We start from the raw sequence: 10,932 nt of genomic DNA on the forward strand, positions 1-10,932 counted from the left end.
AGGTCTGGCAATCAGAGTCGGATAACATAGTAACAGGACTAACAACTGTGTAACACATACAGGGTGTCCAGATTAAAATGTTTGACTTTTATTGTTTGGAATGCACTGATGTCACGTTTCAAACACGTACCTCAAGATATCTCAGAAACCTTCTGAACGGTTAGGTTTTCTCCCTGACTGTACCAAATTTTGTAGTTTTTTTTCATGTTATTAGATAGAAAATATATTGAGGACTTCAAAATTGTGCTTAAAACGACCATTTCTTCAATCCATGTGGTTTTTCCAGCCAATTTTGTTCCTAACTGTCTTTTTAAATTGTTTTTCTGGCAGTTCAAATTTGACACCACTTTTCTTCCTGTTTGTTAATAAATTTTGTAGTGTTTTTTCAGGTTATTAAATAGGAAATTTAATGAGAATTTAAAAAATGTACTCATTTTTTAAAATTTTCTTACGCTAAGTAAGTTTTACAGTCAATTTTCACCCTCTGTACGTTCAAAATATGTTTCTGGCAGTTCAAACTTTTACACCGTTTTTCTTCCTGACTGTACCAAATTGTATACTCTTTTAAAATTATGGGATAGGAATTTTTTATAAAGATCCCAAAAATGTGCTTAAACCAGTCATATTTTCACTCCAAGTGAGTTGCAGGCGATTTTACATTTCAAACCGTCTTTCTGACAGTTTATACTTTGACACCATTTGTCTCTCTGACTTTACCTGATTTTGTAGTACTTTTTGATGTCTTAGATAGAAAATTTAATGAGGATTCCAATAATGTGTTTAAAACAGTCATTTTCTCACTCCAAGTGGATTTTGCAGGCCATTTTTTCCCTGAGTATCCGTTAAACCGTGTTACAATTTTAGATCACAATTTTACTGATTTGTAAAATTGTGATGATGATAAAAAACAAAACAGTGAAAGTCACAAAAAAATTGCAGGAGGCCAAAAATGTTAATAATCAACTCTTTAATCCAACACCGTAAGTTTGCAGGACCGTTTTTGTTTCAAACATACAGGGTTTGCAAGAAAAGTATGGTAGTTCACTCTTTTTGTCAACCTGTACGCAATTTTTAAGATATTATAATGTTTTATTCTACAACACTGGACAGAGAAGCTCAAAATGGTTCTTTTTACCGAGTTACAGGGTGTTCAAATTTCAAACCACAACTTCCACTAACTTGAAAATTTGTTGCATCAAACCAGTTTTTCCTTGATAACTCGAAAGTGGTGAAAGTTACGAAAAATTTGTTAGAAACCATAAATGTTCCTAATCGATTCCTTAACTCAGAACCGAAGTTTTCAGGACCGTTTTTGCTTCCAGTATACGGGGTGTGCATGAAAAGTTTGGTGATTGAGAGTTTTTAGTCACCCTGTACGCAATTTTTTAAATAAAATATTTTGTTTAAGACCACTGGAAAGAGGAGCTAAAGACAGTTCATTTTAGTGATTCAATCTCTTTGAATTCCCAAAAATAACCGACAGGGTGCAAAAATTTCAAACCACCATTACAACTGTTTCGAAAATGTGTTGCTTAAACCAGTTTTTTCTAAATAACTGAGAAACAGTGAAAGTTACAAATTATTTCAATGAGAGCAAAAATGTTTGTAAAGAACTGCTAAACTCATCCCTGAAAATGTCACAGTCCGTCAGTACCGCTACTATACAGGGGGTGCATGAAAAGTGTAGTGATTCAGATTTGTTGTCCACCCTATACACAAATTTGACCTCAAATATCTCAGAAGCTAGACAACTTTTGTCTTACAATTTTTAAATCACTGTGTAGGTTAGGGTAAGCACAATTGATTGACGTAATTATATGTATAGTGTGTCTTATTGGAATCTCTGTTTTTTGTCGCTTATGGATAATATTCTCCATGTAATAGCTTTCAAATTATTAAAGTGTGATGTAACACTCTTAAAAAGACATTTTAAGGGACATTACGTGATACACAGCGGTCCAAACTATATGTAACTGCCAAAACAACCCAGTTAAGACGTTTCAAAGGTGTTAACACTGCTTATTTGACATAAGTTTAGTGTTTTCCATGAAATATCTTTATCTTTCCAACGACAAACGTTTTGCATAGCACTTTATTAGGAAATTAAAAGAAAACTTTAAAGGCTACACAGTGGTCTAAACTATACTACTGTAACTGTGAAAATAACCAAATTACAAGCTGATTTGCCACTATGTTAATGACAAAGAGTGCAACATGGTTCTTTATTAAATTTATATTATTTTTAAAATACTAAACCTCTAATTTTAATTTAATTTCCAGGTCCGTAACAACCAAATTTTTCAAAATATTGACTGAATACTTACATATACTATTACATATTATAAAAAATGTCATTTGTTCTACAGGTTTTATGATCAGGACTTCAAGCGTACTTAGAAAAACACATTTTAAGGTGTAATAAAGTTAATAAAACACAGGGTTATAAAGTTTAAAATTATAATATTGTTTTTTTTATTTCCAAACTCTCAAATATTCTCAAACTAAATGTGATACACGGAATACTCTCATAAAGTTCACCGGTGGCGAAGACGATGGGTGCGATCACCCTGTATATGGAAAATGAACATTTTAGAAAAGAAACATCAACAGTGAGCGGTTAATTTAAACAAAACCGTAAATAATCCAACTATTAACCTTGTTATAGATAATCGTGATGAACATTAACCAGACGCAACATCATAATGTTAATACCTTTGTGCGAGTGTCAAATAAACAAAAGCACAGACGTTAATGCTTATATTATTCCTCGACTAAAATCTAAAATTAACATAATAATTACATAGTTGCAATCCAAGTTGTGTATTTATGAATAAGCTTTTAATACTATTTCAACGAGCAAAGAATGTCGCCTAGGTGAGACTGACTGGTATATTATGCATGTCGCCAGAAGTCGAGAAGATGGTGCAAAACTAATTACTTATTGGTTTCTATATCTTCGTGATCTTCGTATATAAATAAGGATCAACTCTGTGCGATTCAGTTCTAATTGTGCATTGGCATAATGAAAGTTGTGTTGGTAAGTACGAGTTTTCTTATCAGTAAAATAGTTACAATATATTATCGTTTATTTGATTTGTTTTAAATTGGTTATTGGCAAATTGACTCGTCTTTTTTTCAACTACCTAAGTTAAAATTTCAAAGATATGATCTGTTTGAATATAAACCAAAATTTAAATAAGCAAAAAATATTTGCAAATAAGCAAATAAATCCAAAACAGCATATTATTTACATTTTTATTAACAAATTCTGAACAAAAGAAACTGGTCTATCAATACATCTATCAATAGCATGGCTAAATAGTAAAGTTGATAGAAATAATATTGCTTAAAATTTCATTTAGATTCCAAAAATAAAATAAAAAGTATTACTTTGCAACAATTCAGGCAATGGAATTTTGGACGAGTGCTTTTGGAGTTTTAAACTCGTCCAATCTTCACAAACCGAAAAAATGTCGGTTTTTCAGACTGTAAAACATCTTACAACGTGGAAAAGGTTGAAAATTACATTCAAATCAACGTTGCCAAAGCCAAAACTATTGATTCAGTCAATTTAACAACGTCGACAAGCTCAAGAAAACATTTTAATTCGTGTGGTTGGAAAACCGTGGATCACTTTGACGAAGAATTTTTGAAGAACTTTAAACGAACTGAACTAGCTTTGACGTTTAATGACAGATTTATAGTCACCTGACAGCTGTCAACTGTCAAAACTTATTCAACGCTATAATACCACTGGAATACGCAAATTAGTTGTAATTCTTTGATAAATCGTATTGCAAGTTGTATTTTTAGCTGCCTAGAGTTAAATTAAACATGTGTGACATTGCAGATACTTTGATATGTTTTTTGCGTCACCTGTCAAAAATTAGGCAGCTACCAACGCAAAATAGTTCTACCGCTTGAAAAATTTACACTGTACAAATTGTATTTATAGTTTTATAGAGCAAAATTTGGTAGTTGTGACGTCCAATTACGTAAGTGTCAAAGTGTTCCTTAACGTCAGAACTGTCAAATTTGCCCCATGGAGCAGTAAACACAACTTTCACTGCAGTTCCTCAAAGAAACACATCTATTTTGAAATTTATTCGTTCAGGTCAATGGTGAGTGAAATTTGACAGTTATGACAGGTCCTATATGACGCAATAAAATTTATTATATAATTATTTATAAATATTTATTTTATTAGCAACTACATATTTCTAATTTTATAATTTCAGGTCCCTAGTGAAAGGGTTTTGACTATTATGACAGCTGTCACGTGACGTAGTAGTAGTACTAAAGTTGCTTAATGTCAGAACTGTCAAATTTGGCTCCATGTATCTTTAAACACAATTTTCAGTGTAATTCCTCAAATTAACAACTATTTAAAATTGTTTAGTTTAAAGTCACTGGTGAACGGATTTCGACCATTATTATAACTGTCAAGAGTGTCAAGACGTAAGAAAAGTATAAAAATGTTGCTTAATGTCAGAACTGTCAAATTTGTCTTCATGGAGCATTAAACACAACTTTCAGTGTAATTCCTCAAATGAGCAACTATTTCAAATTTTATAGTTTCAGAGCATTGGTAAACGGGTTTTGACCATTATGACAGCTGTCACGTGACGTAAGAAAAGTACAAAAATGTTGTTTAATGTCAGAACTGTTAAGTTTGCCCCATGGGGAGGTCAACACAACTTTCAGTGCAGTTCCTTAAAGAAACACATCTATTTTGAAATTTATACTTTCAAGTCAATGGTGAGTGAAATTTGACAGTTATGACAGCTGTTATATGACGCAATAAAAGTAATAAAGTGCTCCTTAACGTCAGAACTGTCAAATTTGTCTTCATGAAGCATTAAACACAACTTCCAGTGTAATTTCTCAAATGAGCAACTATTTCTCATTTTATAGTTTCAGAGCATTGGTGAACGGGTTTGGACCATTATGACAGCTGTCACGTGACGTAAGAAAAGTATAAAAATGTTGCTTAATGTCATAACTGTCAAATTTGGCTGTATGGAGCATTAAACACAACTTCCAGTGTAATTCCTCAAATGAGCAACTATTTCTAATTTTATAGTTTCAGAACATTGGTGAACGGGTTTTGACCAGCTGTCCAGCCTTTATGACAGCTGTCACGTGACCTAAGAAAAGTATAAAAATGTTGCTTAATGTTAGAACTGTCAAAATTAATACTTAATATTTTAGAATTTCCAAATAATCCATTGTTTGAATTGCTGGTTTTGATGTGCTTTTATTAACCTTTTCTAAATTATTCTCGTGAATTCTCGTAAAATTACTTAAATTCTCATGACATTTTCTCTAAAAAAGAAATTCTGATATTTTTCCATCTCTAACCGGAAGCATGCATATTATGATATTTTAGAAAATACCTCTCACCAATACCTGTCAAAATAACCGAGTTATGGGTTGTCAAAGGGACAGTAGTACAAATCGTGACGTTCTAGTGCATCCGGGTAAATTTCGTGCAATAGCTCGGTCAGGTGACATTTTTCGCACAAGCAAATTATTTGACAGTTTGTAGACGACACTGTGGGCTACAATTTGACAAAAAAATTCACTCGATACCTGTCAAAATAACCGAGTTAAGGGCAGTCAATATGACAAGAATGGAAATCTCAACCTGTCAGTGCAACAGATTTATTCAAATGTCAATTAATTTACTAAAAACTACATAGTGACGACTACAACGGAAAATTGTGGCTATTAAAATATTCTAAATAAAGTTGTAAACATTTCTTAGTCATAATGATATGTTTGTAGGTGTTCTTGGTCCTCGTGGCTGCAGCCCTTTGCAAGCCTGCAAACGAGTATTTGCCTCCATCACCAGGTGGTACTGGTGGAGGAGGTGGTACTGGTGGTGGTTCTGGTTCTAACAACATACCCAGCAGCCTTAAAGATCTCTTAGCCACTCTGGGATTTGGAGGATCTTGTGCAAACTGCATTAACCCTTCAGCTCGACAGTAAATGCTTTTAAGCCTAAAATGGTTGTGATGAACGAATTGAAATGTATATTGCAAAATAATGTAAATGTTCATTAGTTTTATAATTATTAACATAACACAAAAAATAAAAAATTTGTTTCATTGCAGATGTTTTCTTTAAAAATGTTATAACAGTATAGAATAAATTAAACTAATTGACTCAGCTCTTGAAAGAAATTTTAGGTTGAATCAAACTATAATAATCTGATAAAATGTACGTACTAATTCTAATTTTTCTGCTGTAATCGCTAAAACACTGATGCTTCTTTAAGATTTGAAAGATAATGATTTCAGACCCCTTCAAAATTATGCTAATAGACACGTATAAATTAGCATCTAACTGCATAAAAAATCAAACGAAAAGAATACAAAAGATGAAAAGATTCAGATAAAAATCAGCATTCAAAATCGATTTGGTCACAGCGGGCGATAATTTCTTCTTTCCTGACTGTGCGAAAGTTTTGCATGAATGTCCTGAAGGGCACAAGTTGAATTTATTGGGTAAAATGGAAACGGCAAAAGGCCTCGATCTCATTCAGCCACTTGGCAACTTGGCAAATGTTAAATTGTGTTGGATTTTTTCCCTAAAACTTTTGTGTTTTAAAGCTTTTATCACGCAGCCAGTTAAAATTACACGTTTAAACATAATTGCTCCCTTTCTTTGAATTGTCACCATCTAATTGGTTGCAATGCTGTCCTTTGTTTCACAAAACAAAATAACATACATTTTCAACATGGAAAAGAACGTATTTTTCTAGTTTTAGAGTTTTAATTGCATTTCTTTGAGCTAGGAAAAAGGTGGTGGAAAGGATGTAAAAGCACACGTAAACAAGTAGTGATAAACTAACGAAACTGGAAAAGTTTTCGAAAGTTTAATTAAAATTTGATATTCTTAGCGGGTTTACTGGTAAGATTAGAGTGGAACACTATTTGAGACGATTTAAATGAGGAAATTTTAGTAGTATTAGTGGTTAATCGGAGTTAAAAGAAATGATTTGTAGGAAATTTGTTTGAATTTTAATTAACATGTCTTTCTAGTATTCAACCTATTGAAATATCCAATTCTATCTCAAATAGTGATGGGGAAATGGTAAATTACCGGTAAAGTAAATAATTTACTTTACCAGGAAAATTTTACCTGTAAATTACTAGTAAATTACAAATACTGAATTTCTGGCAGTACAAATTTTGACACCGCTTTTCTCACTGACTGTACCAAATTTTGTAGTGTTTTTTTCAGGTTTTTTGGATAGGAAATGTAACGAGGATTCTAAAAATGTACTAAAAACAGTCATTTTCTCACTCCAAGTGGATTTTACAGGCGATTTTGTCCCTGAATGTCCTTTCAAACTGTGTTTCTCTCAATTTAAACTTTGACACCGCTTTTCTCCCTGACTGTACCAAATTTTACAGTGTTTTTTAAGTTATTGGATAGGAAATTTAATGTGGATTCCGAAAATGTGCCTAAAACACTCATTTTCTTACTCCAAGTGTTTTTTAGGGGCAATTTTGTTCCTAACTGTCTTTTCAAACCGTGTTTCTGGCAGTTTATAATTTAATTCTGCTTTTCTCCCTGGCTGTACCAAATTTTGTAGAATTTTTAGGTTTGTTGGATAGGACATTTAATGAGGATTCCAAAAATGTGCTTAAAACACTCAAGTTTTTACTCAAAGCCGGTTTTACAGGCATTTTTCTCTCTGACTGTCCTTTCAAACTGTGTTTCTGGCAGTTCAAACTTTGACACCATTCTTCTTTCTGACTGTACCAATTTTTGTAATGTTTTTTTATGTTATTGGAGAGTAAATTTAATGAGGATTCCAAAAACGTACTAAAAATAGTCATTTTCTCACTTTAAGTGGGTTTTACAAGCGATTTTGTCCTTGAATGTCCTTTCAAACTGTGTTTGTGGCAGTTCAAACTTTGACACCGCTTTTCTCTCTGACTGTACCAAATTTTGTAGTGTTTTTTAGGTTATCGGATAGGAAATTTAATGGGATTTCCTAAAATGTGCATTTTCGTACTCCAAGTGGGTTTTAGAGGCAATTTTGTTCCTGACTGTCTTTTCGAACCGTGTTTCTAGCAGTTTAAAACTTAATTCGGTTTTTCTCCCTGGCTGTACCAAATTTTGTAGAATTTTTAGGTTTGTTGGATAGGAAACTTAATGAGGATTCCACAAATGTTCTTAAAACAGTCATTTTCTCACTTCAAGTGCGTTTTACAGACGATTTTGTCACTGACTGTCCTTTTAAACCGTGTTACTGGCAGTTCAAATTTTGACACTGCTTCTCTCCCTGGCTGTACCCAGTTTTGTAGTGTTTTTCAGGTTTCTTAGATAGGAGATTTAATGAGGATTCGAAAAATGTGCTTAAAACAGTCAGTTTTTCACTCCAAGTAAGTTTGACAAGCAATATTGTCTCGGACTGTCAAATTGTGCTCAAAAGTTGCAAAAATCAGGGTTTAGAAGTTTGCTTGCATTATTCGATACAATACGTATTTCTGAAATTTATGGCAGATATTTTGACAGAGGTCACGTGACTGCCTAGTTGAATTATCCTATAAAAACCACGTGATATTACTAATGTCAAAATTTTACTAGAATTTGCAAGATTTACAGTTTTACACAGTTTTCGAAACAAGATGGGTTTCTGAGATTTATGACCGTTGTTTTGACATTTGTCAATTTTTAAATGTAAATTACAAATTGTTGCAATAATAATATCTTCAGACTCGCGTCATTTTTCTCATCTCAAAAACATTATTTATAACATTCATTTGTCATAATTTAAACGTTAATAAAGAAAGAAGAAGTAACAAAAAGCTGAAAATGCTACTTGTTCATAAAAAAGTTATAAAATTGGGAACTCATTTGCTACAAAAATACTTTGTCAGAAAAGTATTACTTGATTTATTTAATTATTGAGAAAATAAAATTTCTAAGACAATAAATAACAAATCAATACAGCCTTTTATTCATCATTATTTTTCAGGATTTTTTGATTTTACTTATTAAAAATTAAGTGCAAGATTAAATTTCTGGTTCTTTTTGAAAATTTTTTGACAGTTTCCAGTAATTTATAATTCCTTGACAACAACGAAATAAAGCTTGGGTTAAACAACTGTCAACATAAAAAATTTTAATTACAATTTAATCTTAACAACGTATTTTAGATATTTTTGAAAGTTTTAAAGCGTATAATGACTAACCTAACCTAACATTATTAACATTTTTGATTGTCAAGTTTGCAATTAAAAGAGTTGTCTAGCTAATATTAGATATTTACCTAAATTTGCTAAAGAACATGCTGAAGCTCATCAACAAACAGTGCATAAATGTGGACAAAACACACATACTATTACTATTATTGATGTAATAACCTTTGTTGATGGAAAGCAAGAACTCACTAAAACTGATTTTGCGACAAGTTTTTGTTACTCTTACGGTAACAGAAGAACGACAAAGTGTATGTTAAGTTAGATAACGCGAAGAAATTGGATTTCCTGACCTAACCTAACCTAACCTAACTAAAAAATCTACGTATTCTAGAAGGCTATAGAAAAAAGCTATATGACGTTTTTGAGTATTTGATCACACACAGAAAAAGCAAGCAACCGAGATGTCTTTGCTTCAGAGAAAGAGCTTGACGTTAAAAGTGGAAATAACTGACAGATCAAACAGATCAATTCTATTATTCCATTGGCTTAGTCAAATGTAAATGATGAGTCTTTTAGACCTGTTAATAACGAAAAAAAAGTCTTTCTTATCCAAAAGAAGAACGATTTGTTTTAAAAATGGCTATAGAGCTGAATATTTAGAACCATTATTAGTAGTAAGTAGATATCTACGATAAGCACATGAACTAAGAAGCTTTTAGTGCTCTTGTTCTTACTACCAAGAGCTTGTTCATGATTTCTCGTATATAGCAAAAAACTACACAAAATCTTTAAAATTGGACTAGAACATGCCAGAAAATCTAGGAAAAATCTGTTAGTTGTTTTGATGATTAGTTTAATATTTCTACCCAATACCTGTACGGTTAATGGTACTAACCGACAAAACTGGTAAACAGAAACAGATTACGCTTCTTTACTGCTTTGCTTTGACTGTTTAGATGTAAAAAACAAAAAGTAAATTTACAGTATTGAACATCTTATAACAGCATTAAAGCCAGATGCTTGTTAGCTATAAAAGACTTTCTTTGGTATACTAAGAGATCTAGTTTCCGCTCACCTGTCAAATTAATAATATTCATTTACATTTAACAAACTTATATGGTGTAAATCTTAAAAATATTCGTTGGAATGACCTGGTTAGACAAAATTTACAGACGTAAAATGCACCTAATTTTACAATCACTACGATATCTTACTTTTCAGCGCCACATTTCCTTCCAACTAAAGCCTCATCAACTATAGGTCGATTATCCAAACCCAAAAGATTACTGATCATGTCACCACTACTAATGTCATGAGAAACGCAAGTTTTTTCATTGACAACAGGCTGAACAGAAACATCTATGTTTCCAAATAAGCTTAAAATATCACATTCATTGGGATTAATGTCACTAATATTATCAATAGATTCTTGATATTCAGACAATTCTTCAGCTGTGTTACAAAACATTAGTATTCATCAAAGGTTCTAACAACAAATTACCTGGTGGTGTATTTATAAATAAAGCATTTGATGAGAACATCTTTGTCACATTAAAATCATATACCTAATAAATTATCAGTATTGTCTAGTATTTGAACTACATAGTACGATCATACACCTATACTTCTACTTATTTTGAACTACTTTCCAAAACTCTTCTTTTTTTCCATCCATCACCAGACACATTTTTTTTAACATGTCTATGGACTCATAAAGTTACTCTTGTTCACCCATAAAAAACTCTTCGTATATTCTGATTGAAACGAAAGC

The 10,932-nt window shown here is 32.0% G+C and overlaps 1 protein-coding gene and 1 long non-coding RNA gene across 4 annotated transcripts in view; both read left to right on the forward strand.

The window, feature by feature from the left end:
* LOC145725951 (TWiK family of potassium channels protein 7-like) overlaps positions 1–10,932 on the forward strand; it is a 255,546-nt gene that overhangs the window by 55,524 nt on the left and 189,090 nt on the right. The window lies entirely within an intron of this gene.
* LOC145726188 (uncharacterized) lies at positions 2,875–6,115 on the forward strand. Its single transcript, XR_014177529.1, has 2 exons — positions 2,875–3,037; positions 5,788–6,115. It is a non-coding gene; the product is annotated as an uncharacterized LOC145726188 (long non-coding RNA).

Source organism: Ips typographus, linkage group LG3 (assembly GCF_016097725.1).
Source record: "Ips typographus isolate SLU linkage group LG3, UJ_Ityp_2.0, whole genome shotgun sequence".
Taxonomy (NCBI): Eukaryota; Metazoa; Arthropoda; class Insecta; order Coleoptera; family Curculionidae; genus Ips; species Ips typographus.